This window comes from Podarcis raffonei, chromosome 2 (assembly GCF_027172205.1).
Source record: "Podarcis raffonei isolate rPodRaf1 chromosome 2, rPodRaf1.pri, whole genome shotgun sequence".
Classification (NCBI taxonomy): Eukaryota; Metazoa; Chordata; class Lepidosauria; order Squamata; family Lacertidae; genus Podarcis; species Podarcis raffonei.
The window spans coordinates 68457059-68470708 of NC_070603.1; the positions used below are offsets into that span (position 1 = coordinate 68457059).

A 13650-nucleotide genomic window follows, 5' to 3' on the forward strand; every position below is an offset into this window, starting at 1 on the left:
TCTCTACTTTCTGATACTCTTATTTGTTGTTGGCAAGAGAATGGTATCTTATATTTCATTTCATTGCTTTTTTTTAAAGCAGGGTTTCATTGTCACTATTGTTTGCACATGAACCCTAAAAATACCAGGCAGGAAAATGTTTCACATGCATGGTGGTTCTGTATTACAGTTTTATGGCATAGCCATAAACGAAAGGAAAAAGGAAATGGTTCCTGTTTCAGTATACTGGCCCTGGCTACATTTAGGGTAAAGATCTGTGCATTCTGAGGAATATAGCAGGATCAACAAAGAGGAACAATGTTGTCATAATGACATTTCTCTTAGCACAAAGATCCCTGCTTCCGCACATTGTCAGGGAGCACGATTGGTGATGTGTAATGAAAGGGCAATTAGGTTCGACAGGCAGGCAGTCCAGGCTGGTAGCAACAGTAAGTCTTTATTACGGGAATGTCTTAATGCTGTGTTCAGTTGAATATATATATGTAGCCTTCATGGTGACCTTGACCAGCATCTACTGCCTGATGTGGCTGCCTCCCTCTGCCTCATGCTGCAACTCTGGGTGCTGTTCCCCTCAGATTGAGAGACATTTCTACTCAAAGGCCAAGCAGATGTGCTCATTTGCTGATATGTGTTGAGGGTTGCACATGCTTTTTTGTATGTTTATTCTGTTTCTGTAGTACAGTGGTACCTCGGGTTACAGACGTTTCAGGTTACAGACTCCACTAACCCAGAAATAGTACCTCGGGTTAAGAACTTTGCTTCAGGATGAGATCCGAAATTGCACGGCAGCAGCGGGAGGCCCCATTAGCTAAAGTGGTACCTCAGGTTAAGAACAGTTTCAGGTTAAGAACGGACCTCCGGAATGAATTAAGTTCTTAACCCAAGGTACCACTGTACATACAAATGGGGGAGAAATTTTGTAATCATTGTTACTATGGACCAAATTTTCTCAATCTATTCAGATAGATTGTAGCTATTATATTATTTGCAGCAGCTATTAGATTAAACACTATTTCTTCAGCATTTCCTGGAATAACATGTTTTAGAAAACCAAGCAGAAATATTTTGGGTTCCAAGTGTATACGGAACTGCTATTTTAAGATATCCTATACTCTCCATTACTTTTCTTGCAGCTGCCCAGAACATTGTCATGAAGCTAAATTAGTACAACAGAAGGAAGTGGTGTTCCTAGCACGCACTCTGATGTTTTTGGGTAGGGCCAGAAACAGTGGATGTTGGTCTATTGGGATAAATGAGACTCTGTCCTGCTGGCTTCATTCTGCCCTCAGCCAGCCCCAACACCTCCTGAGCAGCATGTTTTTCTTGCCTCCCAAGTCTTAACTTCACTGCAACAGGTCTAGTTTTTGAGTGACCTCACATTTTTTTCTGAACGCTTGGTAGTTTTACACACACACAGTGAGAGAGAGAGAGCAGCAACAGCAGTTTTCAAACCACAAAACTCATACTTCATTACCTTACATTGAATTGTGGGTATAAATAACTGACTTTTAAAATGTAATTCTTTTTGGTTGTGATCCAAAACTTCTGGGAAGGCTGCTTTCAACAGGGGGATGAACTGGGTGGTCTCCCCCAGCTGCACGCATCATGCCAGGCTCTGCAGAAAGCGGCTTTTGTGTTGCTGCAGGTCACAACTTCAGGCATGCTTTGCTGCCTGTGTGCGCTGCACCCTGGGGCATAGTGTGCTCTTGCTCTCTGTGACGATTGCAGGCTTTGCTGGGCTATAGTGCAGCTTGTGGTCATTCTAATCTGGCCCACTGTTTCTCTGACTCAAACTACAATCAGGCAACCCGCTAGCTGTTTCAATATGTGTGGGGAAGTGGGAGGGGAGAGGAAAGGGGAGGGAGCTACCGCACACTGTAACAGCCCTGGAGCATTGGCTTCTGTGCTCTTAGAAATTCAGCGGCAGGCTAACAGAGAGACAAAACTTAAGAGCAGAGGAGAGATACTCCAGCTGATCGCCATCTCTTGCCTCTTCTTTGCTCCCTTCTCCTTGCAGGTAACACTATGATTCCTTCTCTTCCTGGATACTGCCTTCTTATGACTTTTTATTTATGAGTGGGTAACAAGAAAAATAAGAACCCATTTCTTTGACATCTTGTGTGTGCCCAATCACCATGGGAGCACACTGGATGTGTGTTTGTGTATGTATTGCTGCAGACCCTTTTCTTAACTATAATGGGGCTACATCTCACCTGTTCTCTTGACAATGCAGTTGTCAGAATATTTAAGAGGAAAAGTTGCAGAGGGGACTGTCTCCCTCAGAAGCTAGCTGCGCAAATGGAAAGTGTGGAGGGGCAGGCTCACACCTGCCAATTTATTTTGATTATAAAATAAGCAGTGCATGCATTGCTTTGAAAGCCTCTTTCCCCAGGGTTTATGCTTCCTTGTGGATTTTGTGATGGATTTTATTTGTAGTAATACTGTCTGCCTTTGTTTCACGGGAATTGCCCTCTATTCAGCATAAGCAGGGGTGCCTCAGCTGTTGAACGCATAGTTTCTATTTATCTTTATTCAGTAATGCATGTGTATTTCACTGGACATTGTGTTTCAGGTACACTGGGGAAAACACAACAAAATTACTTCTAAAAAAGAAAAAGAAAGAAAGCATCTTTCTCACACAGTCAAGGTTGCTTTGAGAAACACTCATCCGCTGATATTCTTCAGAAGGGTTTCTGTGGTACATCTGCAGGTGTGTGTGGCAATTTCATAGTGCTCACTCTGATTTCTAAGAGGAGCACTGGAAACTACCATAGGATCTTGTGGTAGGATTTTAGTAAGCACTTGTGCTGACTTCTAGGAATTGATGCACTCTGAGGCCATGCAGCCATGCAGGTTAGGAGAATTTGCTGCTATCGTTTACTTTAACCACAAGCACAGCACTCTTTAACCACAACCACAAGCACAACACGGCATGACTTGTCCACTTGGCTGAATCTGCACCTTCCACTGTTCTGAAGCAGCAGGAAGGGAAAGGGAAAATTAGAAAGTGCCTTGAAAGCAAGAGATAGTGTAATATGGGGCAGTCCAGCAGAAATGTGCGGCAACCTTATAACCATAGAACCCATATTTATTGCAAACAGCAGTCAACATTTTGGAACTGATTTGCAGCACACAAAAGAAGCATTTGTAAGGTTTCCTCTAGAACCATGAGGACTTTTTCTTAATGTACACTAGAATTTTTTCTTAATATACACTATCTCATTCTGAATATCTCCATATAAGTCTTAAGAGTTGAGGGGGCTGGAAGGTGTGAGCAGATCAACACCAAATTAAGGAAGGGATAGCTTTGTTAAGATGGGAACAAAATTAACGAAATATGTTATGCTCAGTCTTTTTAATCAGGGGCCATTAAAGTTCCAGTTACATGATAATGGACCCTTAAGCATGCTCTTCATAAAATGCTGGTTTATTTCTTTCTCATTTTGCGCTTCCCTGCTGTTCCTATAGCAAGAGAAAAAATATTAAGCACCCCCACTCACTTTCTCTAATGTTTCATGCTCTAATTCCATATGGAACCCAAGGTGCCATGGTGGAAGCTATTTATTCTGGCAATGTAGGATAATGAGGATTGAGGGAAAGGCAAATGTGATGCTCCAGACATCATGAGGTGGGTGTGAAGGATGTATGCTGGTAAAGAGTGATGTCTAAACCACAATGAAAATATATTTCAGCTGAGAGTGCTGAGCTGTGGCTGCCCAATGCAATTTGCTTGCAGTTCCTGTTGACTGCCCCAATGTGGAACCATGCTGATTCACAAAGCTACCTGTTTGGAAGTTGAAGAAAAGAGTGGTAGGAAGAAGGAAGGGAAAGAAGGGAGGGAAGAAGGGTAGGAAGGAGGGAAAATCCAATGCTCAATAGATACTGGCATTGATCAAGCTATAGAGAAAGACAAATAAGCCAAAGGACCCCATCCAACACTGCATTTTTAAAAAAACAAAACAAAACTGTGTTTTTATGAGCTTTATAAACTATCCTGGATTTTGGATTAAAGGGTGATATAAAAATGTTTCCAATAAAAAGATTGCAATGGTGGAACATATTAAATCCACAGCTACAGGTGTTTTCTGAAAAGGTCCAAATGAGTCCAAAGCAAACCAACCCTTAGAGCATGGGTAGGCAAACTAAGGTCTATGGGCCTGATCTGGCCCAATCGCCTTCTAAATCCAGCCCACGGACAGTCCAGGAATCAGCGTTTTTTTACGTGAGTAGAATGTGTCCTTTTATTTAAAATGCATCTCTAGGTTATTTGTGGGGCCTGCCTAGTGTTTTTACATGAGTAGAATGTGTGCTTTAATTTAAAATGCATCTCTGGATTATTTGTGGGGCATAGGAATTCGTTCATTTTTATTTTCATAATATAGTCTGGCCCCCCACAAGGTCTGAGGGACAGTGGACCGGCCCCCTGCTGAAAAAGTTTGCTGACCCTTGGTTTAGAGAGAAGGTTAAAGCAGTTACTCTTCAGATGTCAAGTACATCAGGAGTGCAATGCTCTTATATCCATTAGTGACCAAGAACCATGGAAGCTTAGCAAGGTGTCCATTTTTAACTGTTCCTGTGCATAAAATCCTTTGTGGGTCAGCTGGATATTGCCTGCTCCATTTGCAAAATGGTGCATTAATGAGCACACATATATGGGTACCTATGTATGCCACCTACAGACACATAATTTGCAAGCTCATTTCCCTAGAGCCATGTTGTTTCCCAGGGATGTTGCCCTCTGTGCTGATATCAAGGGAGAAATCAGCACTAGGGCACAGCCTCCATTCTAAGGTGAGAAGCACAAGTTTGCACTCATGGCAAGATAGAAATAGTTAGTAGATGTGGAAAGTGCATACAGCTAAGATAATACAGGCAATGCAGATAAGGCACAGCCTACACCAACAGCAATTTGACATATTCTACAGGGTGGGGAGAGAGAATGGTTGCCTGCTTGGGAACTGCACCCTGCAGGGGTCAGAGGAACCTATGAAGGCTTGCCTAACTTTGGTTTCCCACCAGAGTCTTTTCTCTGGTTGTTTCTGGAGGAGAAGGGCAGTGGCATGGTGGGGGGGTGGGGGAGTGCAAAAAATTTCAAGGGCAAGGGATGCTTCCTCTCCTCCAAGCATGTTTACATTGACGACCCAAACTACAACCCTTGTTTGCCTAAAATGGCCGTGTATGCATGTCCAAGAGCTGTGAGGGAAGGTGAGTTGTGGGTGCCCTCTTTGGGGGCTGTGCCCCTCCCAGGTTGCTCCTACCTGCAGCTGCCGGCCAGGGCTGCACAGCTGCCCTTTATGTGCTCCTCCCAGATCTTGCTGCTGCTGCTTCGGGAGTACAGAGGCTGCCAGGCTGAGCCAACTCAGGTCTCGTTGGCTCAGTTGGCACATGGCATAGCAAGTGTGTGTGTGTTTCTTCAGTTCTTTCATGACTTAACATTGCTGAATAAGATGTGCAGCTTTTTAAAAACAGAAAGGCGATTTTAAACGTGGGGAATCAGCTATGAAGGAAACCTGATTGCTGCAGAGGGGGTGCAATACTTGCCTTGCCCTGGGTGCAAGCAGGCCTGCTATGCCTCTGGACAAGAGTCCTGTTGTTATCAGAGAACCAGAGGGACTGATCCCCAAGAATTTGTACCAAACCACTCCAAGGATCCTTAGTTGTAACAGGGCTTGGGGGTTGCTACAAACATCTGAGAGAGACTCCTACTCTTTCTACCTTCTTTGGAATGGGTAATCATGTATCTCTGTCCCTCTCATTTTCCTGATGTTGCTCTCCTCAAAGTAGAGTTTATCTCTGTTACGGTCTGCCAGGTCCCTACTGTCTTTCCAACTGATCTGGACTACAACTCCCATCAGCCCCAGCCAGCATGACCAATGACCAATGTTGATAGGAAATGTAGTCCCAAATGCCCAGGGGGTACGGAGCTGAGGAATACAGATGTCTGTTGGAAAGTTTGGTTTTCTTTGGCTGCAAATGCCATAAAAGATGCTGTGGTGGACTAGGCCAGCATGGCATGGACACATTGCTACTGGGAAAGGTCTGCTTTAGGAAACTGGAGGGTGCTGGTTGAGTCGAGGTGCTGCATTTTCAGACCCTCCAAGTGTCCCTGTTTTCCAGTTGTGGATCTACAGAAGCCATCCTGTCTTCTGATTTGATTGCAGAACGTCCTATTTTTCCTTAGGACATCCCTATTTTCATCAGATAAATGTTGAAGGGTATGGAGTTATGCAACCCACAAGCCAAGGAGATAAGTATAGAAGACATTTGAAGGCAACCCTGTCTAGGGAAGTTTTTTAATGTTTAATGTTTTGTTTTGTTTTGTTTTATACATATGTGTCCAGAGCTGTCCAGAGTGGCTGGGGCAACCCTGTCAAATGGTGTTTTCTTTTACAAATAACAAAATTATTATTATTATTATTATTTAGAACGTCCCTATTTTCATTGGAGAAATGTTGGAGGGTATGCATTTTAAGCCCTCTGGGTTAAGAAGAGATTATATCAAGAAGCTGTAGCCTCATCTTTGCACACACAGTTTCCTGTCTGGCAGTTGTAACTTGTTTCTTCACTGTCACCACTGTGATGTCAACACCTCTGTGTGGGTGTAAACAGAAGCCTTATTGCACCTCACATACACCTCAGCCACTTAGAAGTAAGAGCAAGTTTTCATTCTCTCGGGAGCAAAACAAGGCACAAGACGGATTCATTTTGCTAAGGTGTTACCTCAACTTGTTTTGATATCTGACAGCGGAAGGCAAGTCATTTTGAAAATACACCACTGCCCTCTTTAAGAGCACATTCACAGTTAGAATTGTAACCATGTCAACATGTGAAGTACGTGGGACAAATTCCATGCCCGTTACATTGACATTGTTAACCTCCCTGAGAAACTTTGTTAATATGGGGATCTAAAAATAACCTAAGTAAATAAATACAATGTTATATTCAGCAACCATGCAACAAGATGGCAGTCCGATGAAAGACTGCCATGTGCAGAATATGGCAGAAGTATTTTTGCAAGTCAGTTATATGATGCATAGTTAGGACTAATTCGTACAACTGTTATTGCATTTCAGGAATATAGATTAAATGCATCTGACTTAACTTGAGGCTATGGAGAAGCAGCCTGCAGCTCAGCCTGTGTTTTGCTTGCAAAGATTCCAACGCTAGATTGACAATGAACTGGTAAACGTTGCTTAAGTTGCAAAGTGTAGGAAAACCAGCACACAATTGCTGTACCAAGATCCCAGTACATCCTGGATACGCTCAGATCAAAACTTCTGCCTCATTAGAATGGTTGGCTTGTGTTAACTTTTGCTATGTATGCAGGTCAAGTCCTCACTGGATACTTTTCATCCTGACAACCTGACCTATGAATTCCTTTAAAAACTTTATCTGTACTCATGGCGGGATCTAAGAAGGCAATCATGCACAGCTGGCATACAAATGTTCTCTGTGCTATGGAAACATTGGCTCAGTTTTCATGTAATGCTCATGCAAATCACAACTTAGTATGACTCCTTAAGTCTGTAGGATCCTAAAGAAGAGTTTGTTTGTTTGTTTGTTTGTTTGTTTGTTTGTTTGTTTGTTTGTATATACCCCGCTCATCTGGCTGGGTTTCCCTAGCCAATCTGGGTGGCTTCCAACAGAACACTAAAAACAGAATAAAACTTAAAACATTAAAAACTTCCCTAAACAGGGCTGCCTTCAGATGTCTTCTAAAAGTCTGATAGTTGTTTATTTCTTTGACAACTAATGGGAGGGCATTCCACAGGGAGGGCACGATTACCGAGAAGGCCGTCTGCCTGGTTCCCTGTAACTTTGCTTCTAGTAGTGAAGGAACCACCAGAAGGCCCTCGGTGCTGGACCTCACTGTCCGAGCAGAACAATTGGGGTGAAGATGCTCCTTCAGGTATACTGGGCTTTAAAGGTCAGTACCAACACTTTGAATTGTGCCCGGAAACGTACTGGGAGCCAATGTAGGTCTACATGTAGATTACAGCTGTTTGGTTATGCCATGGTTTGGCTGTGCATGTAGTCCAAACTCAGACTCGTGGCTTTTCTCCGCCATACAAACCATGAGCAAAGAACAAACCTTTCTTTGTTTGAAGTAAAGTAAACCACAAGCCCAGGTTCAATTAACACACAAATCCAAACCACATTTTACCTCACATCAGAACAGCAGCAGCAGGACCAGAGAAGGAGCAAACAGGCTGTGATCTCCTCTCTGGGAACCTGCACACTTAAGCCATGGTTTGTCTTAGCGTTAGTGTGAACCGGATCTTTGTCTAGGATGTGCAATATTGGCCAGCAGCAGGCAAAACAGTAGTGAGTGCTCTTACTCAAATATCGCCTTCTCTCCCCCTCCCCGCCACCATGTTTACTTATGGATGAAGATGACACAACAGATAAATAAAGGCTTGATTCTTTCTACTATGGATGGTTAAGCTCAGATTAAATACACATGACTTATGCACAGTAATACTTCTGTACTTCCAGAGAATAAGGAAGTTGTGAATTGTTTTATGCTGACTTACACCAAGGTTATCTCTAGTCCTATATTGTCAACCTTGAATTTGTGCACCTCTCAAACATCACAGGTGAAGGTCTTAACCTACTCTTTAAGAAAGATCCTTTTGTGGGAGATCTCTCTGAGCACTGAGCGTAGGGCTTTGTTCATATGAGGTAGGTATCCCAGTCCTGAGACATTGCTCCTCCCTGAGTAAGATCTTCTTGACCTGAAACTATCAGTCCCCGATAGTAATTTCCACAGACTCAACAGTGTAAACATCGTATTTCATGAAAGCTTTGTTTTTGCCCTTTCGGAAATCGTATGGAGCATAACCTTTCGATATGAAATGCCCATATCTGTGATGGGAGAAGAGAACGACAGCAGCCCATATGCTTTTCCAGCATTTCTGATTATCCTACAACTTTGATCATGAGCGCTTTCAGGGAAAAAATAATCTCAGGCTTTCTGCTCTTGGCCATTGAAGTCCCTGAGATTAAAGGAACCCCCTGGAGCCCTGAGACTCAGAGGACATCCATGCTTTCAAGTCTGCTCAAAGCATTCCACTGCTCAGGCCACCAAGGCCAGCACCCTGTTCAATATGGCCCCTTTGCCATTCTTTCACACACTATGTATAACCATTAGTACACCCTTCCCTGTTCCTTCTGCCCTTCCTCTTGGGGAGTTTATCTGTCTCTGATGAGAAACTCCCCAAGAGGAAGGGCAGAAGGAACAGGGAAGGGTGTACTAGTGGTTATATATAGCCCATGTTCAGCTGGAATTGCCAGTAATTTGGATCATGATTTCCTCACCAGGGCTAGGGTTCAAAGAGTATCGCAAGATTGTGCAACACTGGTGCATGCATCTGGGTTTCCCAGTTTCTTTTTTCCTCATTTCAGCTCCATGCAGGGCACTTTTTAACATATTTTTACATGCCATCCCAGTCTCTGCTGAGTGGCTGCGCAAGAGTCCAGGCCCTCATCCAGGGTTGTGATTCCGTTGGCAAATCAAGGCACAGCAAAGACTAATGTCTTTACGAAATGTGGCTTATTTGCACATACTTAAACCTAAAGTCTTCAATGGAGAGAGTTCAGATGCACCAGTGCAGCACTGGAGTCCAAGGCATCCTGCACACCATCTCTGCGCCTCTGTCCTAACCTGCTAAGATGGTTCTGCCCTGCATGGCCTCTGCCTAGAGTTCTAGCTCTACCCTTTTCCTTCCCAAACACCCTCACCAGGAAAAGCCCAAGCCTTGTGTAAAGCAGCATTTCCCCCCCTGTCTGCACAGCCCACCCCTCCCGTGTTTTCCTATGTCATGGAAGATGAACTCCCCACTCTGTCCACCAGCAAAGAATCTCTTGTCCTGGTGATGACTTGCTTCAGCACCTTTTGTCATTCTTTGTTATTCTATCCCAAGTGGGGCCCTGGCCTCGAGAAGAAGTTTAGCCTGTGTTTTTCACTGATTTGGCATCGTCCCTTCAATAATTTCTGGCATTGAAAGTCCCCCCCCCAAAAAAAAATTCTGTTACCCCAAATCTGTAACAATATAAAGTGCAAGGGAAATCCTCTCCTAGTCCTCTTGAATCATCCCCCCCCCCTGAAAAAAAATCCAAAATGTCCTCCTGAAGTGCCCTTTTAATTCCTCTTGGCCCAGGTTTAGGGAAAACAAAATACAAATGTAGATGCTATCTGTGTTTTCCTCTAGACTCTGTGATTTAGGATTTACCATCCTGTTTCAGCCTATATGGCTTAGCCTTGTTCAAGGTGCGCTCGCTCGCTCGCTCTCTCGTGCAAACACACACACAAAATTTTTGGAAAAATCAAATGCACAAGGCTGTATTTGACAAATGTTGAGTGTGTGACAAATATCATGTCCAATTTGACCCTGAGCACCTCTGTTAAGTAAGCACTGAAGAAAACTTTTATTTATTATTTATTTATTTTCTATACCGCTTTATATTTTTTTAAAAAATCTCAAAGTGGTTTACAGCATATTAAATCAATAAAACAATCTGAAGTAAGTCAAATATAGAGTATACAGTCAAAGCACCATAACAGGAAACTAAAATATTACCTTAAAGATTTCAAAATAGAACATTACAAAGGAGGTCAACTACAGAATACATACCGGTATTTAACGTAGTAGGGCTGGGTGAGTCTGGACCCCGCCCCCTAGGCCAGTTGGAAAAGGCCTTGCAGGGAGCGGCCTTCACGCCTCAAAGCCGGATGATGTTCCTCTGGCCTCATGAGGAGCCTCTTTAGTAGAACTGGTGAGTCTGGGCCTCGCCCAGACTTTTCCACTTCGATTTCAGAGGATGAGAGGTGTTTTTGAAAAAAAATGTTCCATCTCCCATTACCATGCATTAGCTGACATAGTTGTGTGTGTGTTTTACTCTTTGGCAGCTGAGGAGAGTATCCCTGAGTATGCGCTGAGTGCATTTCTATTTAACTGAGTAACAATGTAACCAGGCCACATTGATTGGGCTTTCTGAGCTTCAGGCCCTCAGATGACAGGAAGGCAAGCTCTTATCCTTGCTCTAAATGGCTTAATATTGCAGATGAAGATCATAAACAGTGGAATCAAGAAGACAGCATGGCCATCTGATGTCCATTTTTGCAGGAAAAGTGCCTCTGGCCACTTGGAAACAGCACTGTGATTCCTTCCCTTATTCCTTCCATTATTATGAAACATTAAACACCTGTTTTTAGTGAGCTTCTGTGCTCTTTCCCTTTGCCCTGACTTTCCGCACTGCACAGTGTCTCTGGGCAAGTCAGCATTTTCCTTTCTCTTCACATACCTGGATTATCATTTTTTTGCTTACATCGGCTCACCGGTCCTGTTCTTTTTTTCTTTTCTTTTTTACATCATTCAGCCCCATTCCATTGACTTCATGATGCTAATCTTGAATTCCCAGAGCTTCTGGTCATTTTCAGGAAATGCAAGGATTATTGAGGCCCCTAGGAAACAAGGCGAATAAATACTTAGCAGAACACTCTAAGAAGAAAATGCTCAAAAGAGAGCATGGCTTTCTTTCCCACAACCCTTTCTCCACCTTTCAGCCCAGAGGTTCAGGAGCAGAAAACAGGAGGGTCTCAGGGACAGAAAGGTGAGAGCTTTGATCTTGACTATTCCATCCATTTTTGTTTAACCTTTATTTCTTAAATGTTTTGAATTACATAGAAATGCAAAAAAAGTATCTACTATAAAAAGCTGTCTCAACCGTGCAGTACAAATACTGACTTCAGTATTTTATAACAGAATGCAATATTTTGTTTACCATTTGAAGTCACTTTTTTCTGTCAGGACTGGAGTTGGTAGAAAGGGGACCATTAACAGGAATGTGACCACAGCCTGGGCAGTACAGGTTATGGCATAAGTGTGGTCTTCTCTTGTGCCATCTGCATCTGCATCCCATTATGGATGTTCTGCCTACATATCTTCACCAGCAGAACAGCCCCAACCCTGGAATATTCTGCTGGTGTGTCCCTTGAGTTGGCAGTTTATCTCAGGGATTGTGCCCTAAAGCAGAAACAGCCAACTTGGGAGCAGCTGTCCAGCACGAATCGAACTCTTGTGTCACAAGGGGTTTGGACTAGATGACCCTTGGGTTCCTTCCAGCTCTACAGTTCTATGATACCATGATACCTTCCAGATGTTGTTGCACTCCAGCTTGCATCAGCCCTAACCATTGGCCATGCCAGCAGGAGTGGAGGAGAGCTGGACTCCAACCAATTCTGGAGGGGACCACTTTGACTACCCCTGCCCTAAGGAGATTCTGCTGCTAATTTTATAACCAAACATTCATTTCCATACAGCATCTGAAACATACTTGGAATAAAAGTAAGTATTTGATGTTCTTCCTTCCCAGTGTATACAGTGGTACCTGTGCTGTGATTTAAATAGGACTACACCAAAGTAAACAGTGGCTTCCTACATAGTGGCATGTTAATGTTTTGCTTTTATTTATTTATGTCGTCAGAACATTGTATTTGATCAGTTAAGGGGATACGATTGCAATAGGAGAATCTTTCAATAAGAGCAAAGTGCTCCATTTATCTATGCAGCAGAGAGTTTATGAAACAATTGCTTCTGTATTTGAGTGCCAAGAGTGTTCAGAAAGGTTATTTGTATAGTGTGCAGGTCTCAGTCAATAAGTGGAGTATTAATTTCTGTTGAGATATGAAGTTCTTTTTTAAAAAAAAAATGAGGCTGCTTCTATCCCAAGACTCCCCCTTCATATATCTATATATCTAGATCTAGATCTAGGGGGCATGTAACATTTGCTGGTGACAATTCTCATTCTGATCCCAACTAATCCATCCTACATTCTCATATTATCTCAAACTATAACAGCACAACTTCACTGATGCTGTTGGAACTATTTCCAGCACTGCTGGACATTGATTTGGCTTCACTCATTGTAGTGGAGATATTGGTGTTTCTCAAACACACTCTTGTTTTATAAGAAAAGTGTTGAAATCACCAGTCATTTGTTAGCTCTTTTAAAAAAGAAAATGAACCAAGCTTTTTTTCAACTTCATACCTTTCCAAATTACAAAAGATTCTATAAAATTCCTTCTGGTCGGCCCTGTTTTGCATTCAGAGTGTTTCAGGTTCAATCCCTGGCAACTACTACTGGAGAGCCACTGTAAGTCTGTGTAGACAATACTAAGCAAAATGGACCAGTGGTCTGACTTGGTATAAAACTGCTCCCTGTCTTCCAGGAACAAATAGCACAATGACCATTAAAAGTAAGGAAGAAAGGAGATCAGTTGCTACAAAGTAAATTTATTAATTATTTTTTTTTTATACTAATCTAGAATCTACCTGGGATGCGGGTGGCGCTGTGGGTTAAACCACAGAGCCTAGGACTTGCCGATCAGAGGGTCGGCGGTTCGAATCCCCGCGACGGGGTGAGCTCCCGTTGCTCGTTCCCTGCTCCTGCCCACCTAGCAGTTCGAAAGCACCTCAAAGTGCAAGTAGATAAATAGGTACCGCTCTGGCGGGAAGGTAAACGGCGTTTCCGTGCGCTGCTCTGGCTCGCCAGAAGCAGCTTAGTCATGCTGGCCACATGACCCAGAAGCTGTACGCTGGCTCCCTCGGCCAATAAAGTGAGATGAGCGCCACAACCCCAGAGTCGGTC

General features: G+C 43.2%; 1 protein-coding gene across 1 annotated transcript in view; it reads left to right on the plus strand.

The window, feature by feature from the left end:
• Positions 1 to 1887: 1887 nt before the first annotated feature.
• The window catches only part of HRH2 (histamine receptor H2), a 38493-nt gene continuing 26730 nt past the window's right edge, over positions 1888 to 13650 (plus strand). The window contains 1 exon segment of the mRNA XM_053377153.1: positions 1888 to 2017. The gene's annotated coding sequence lies outside the window, so the exon portion shown is untranslated.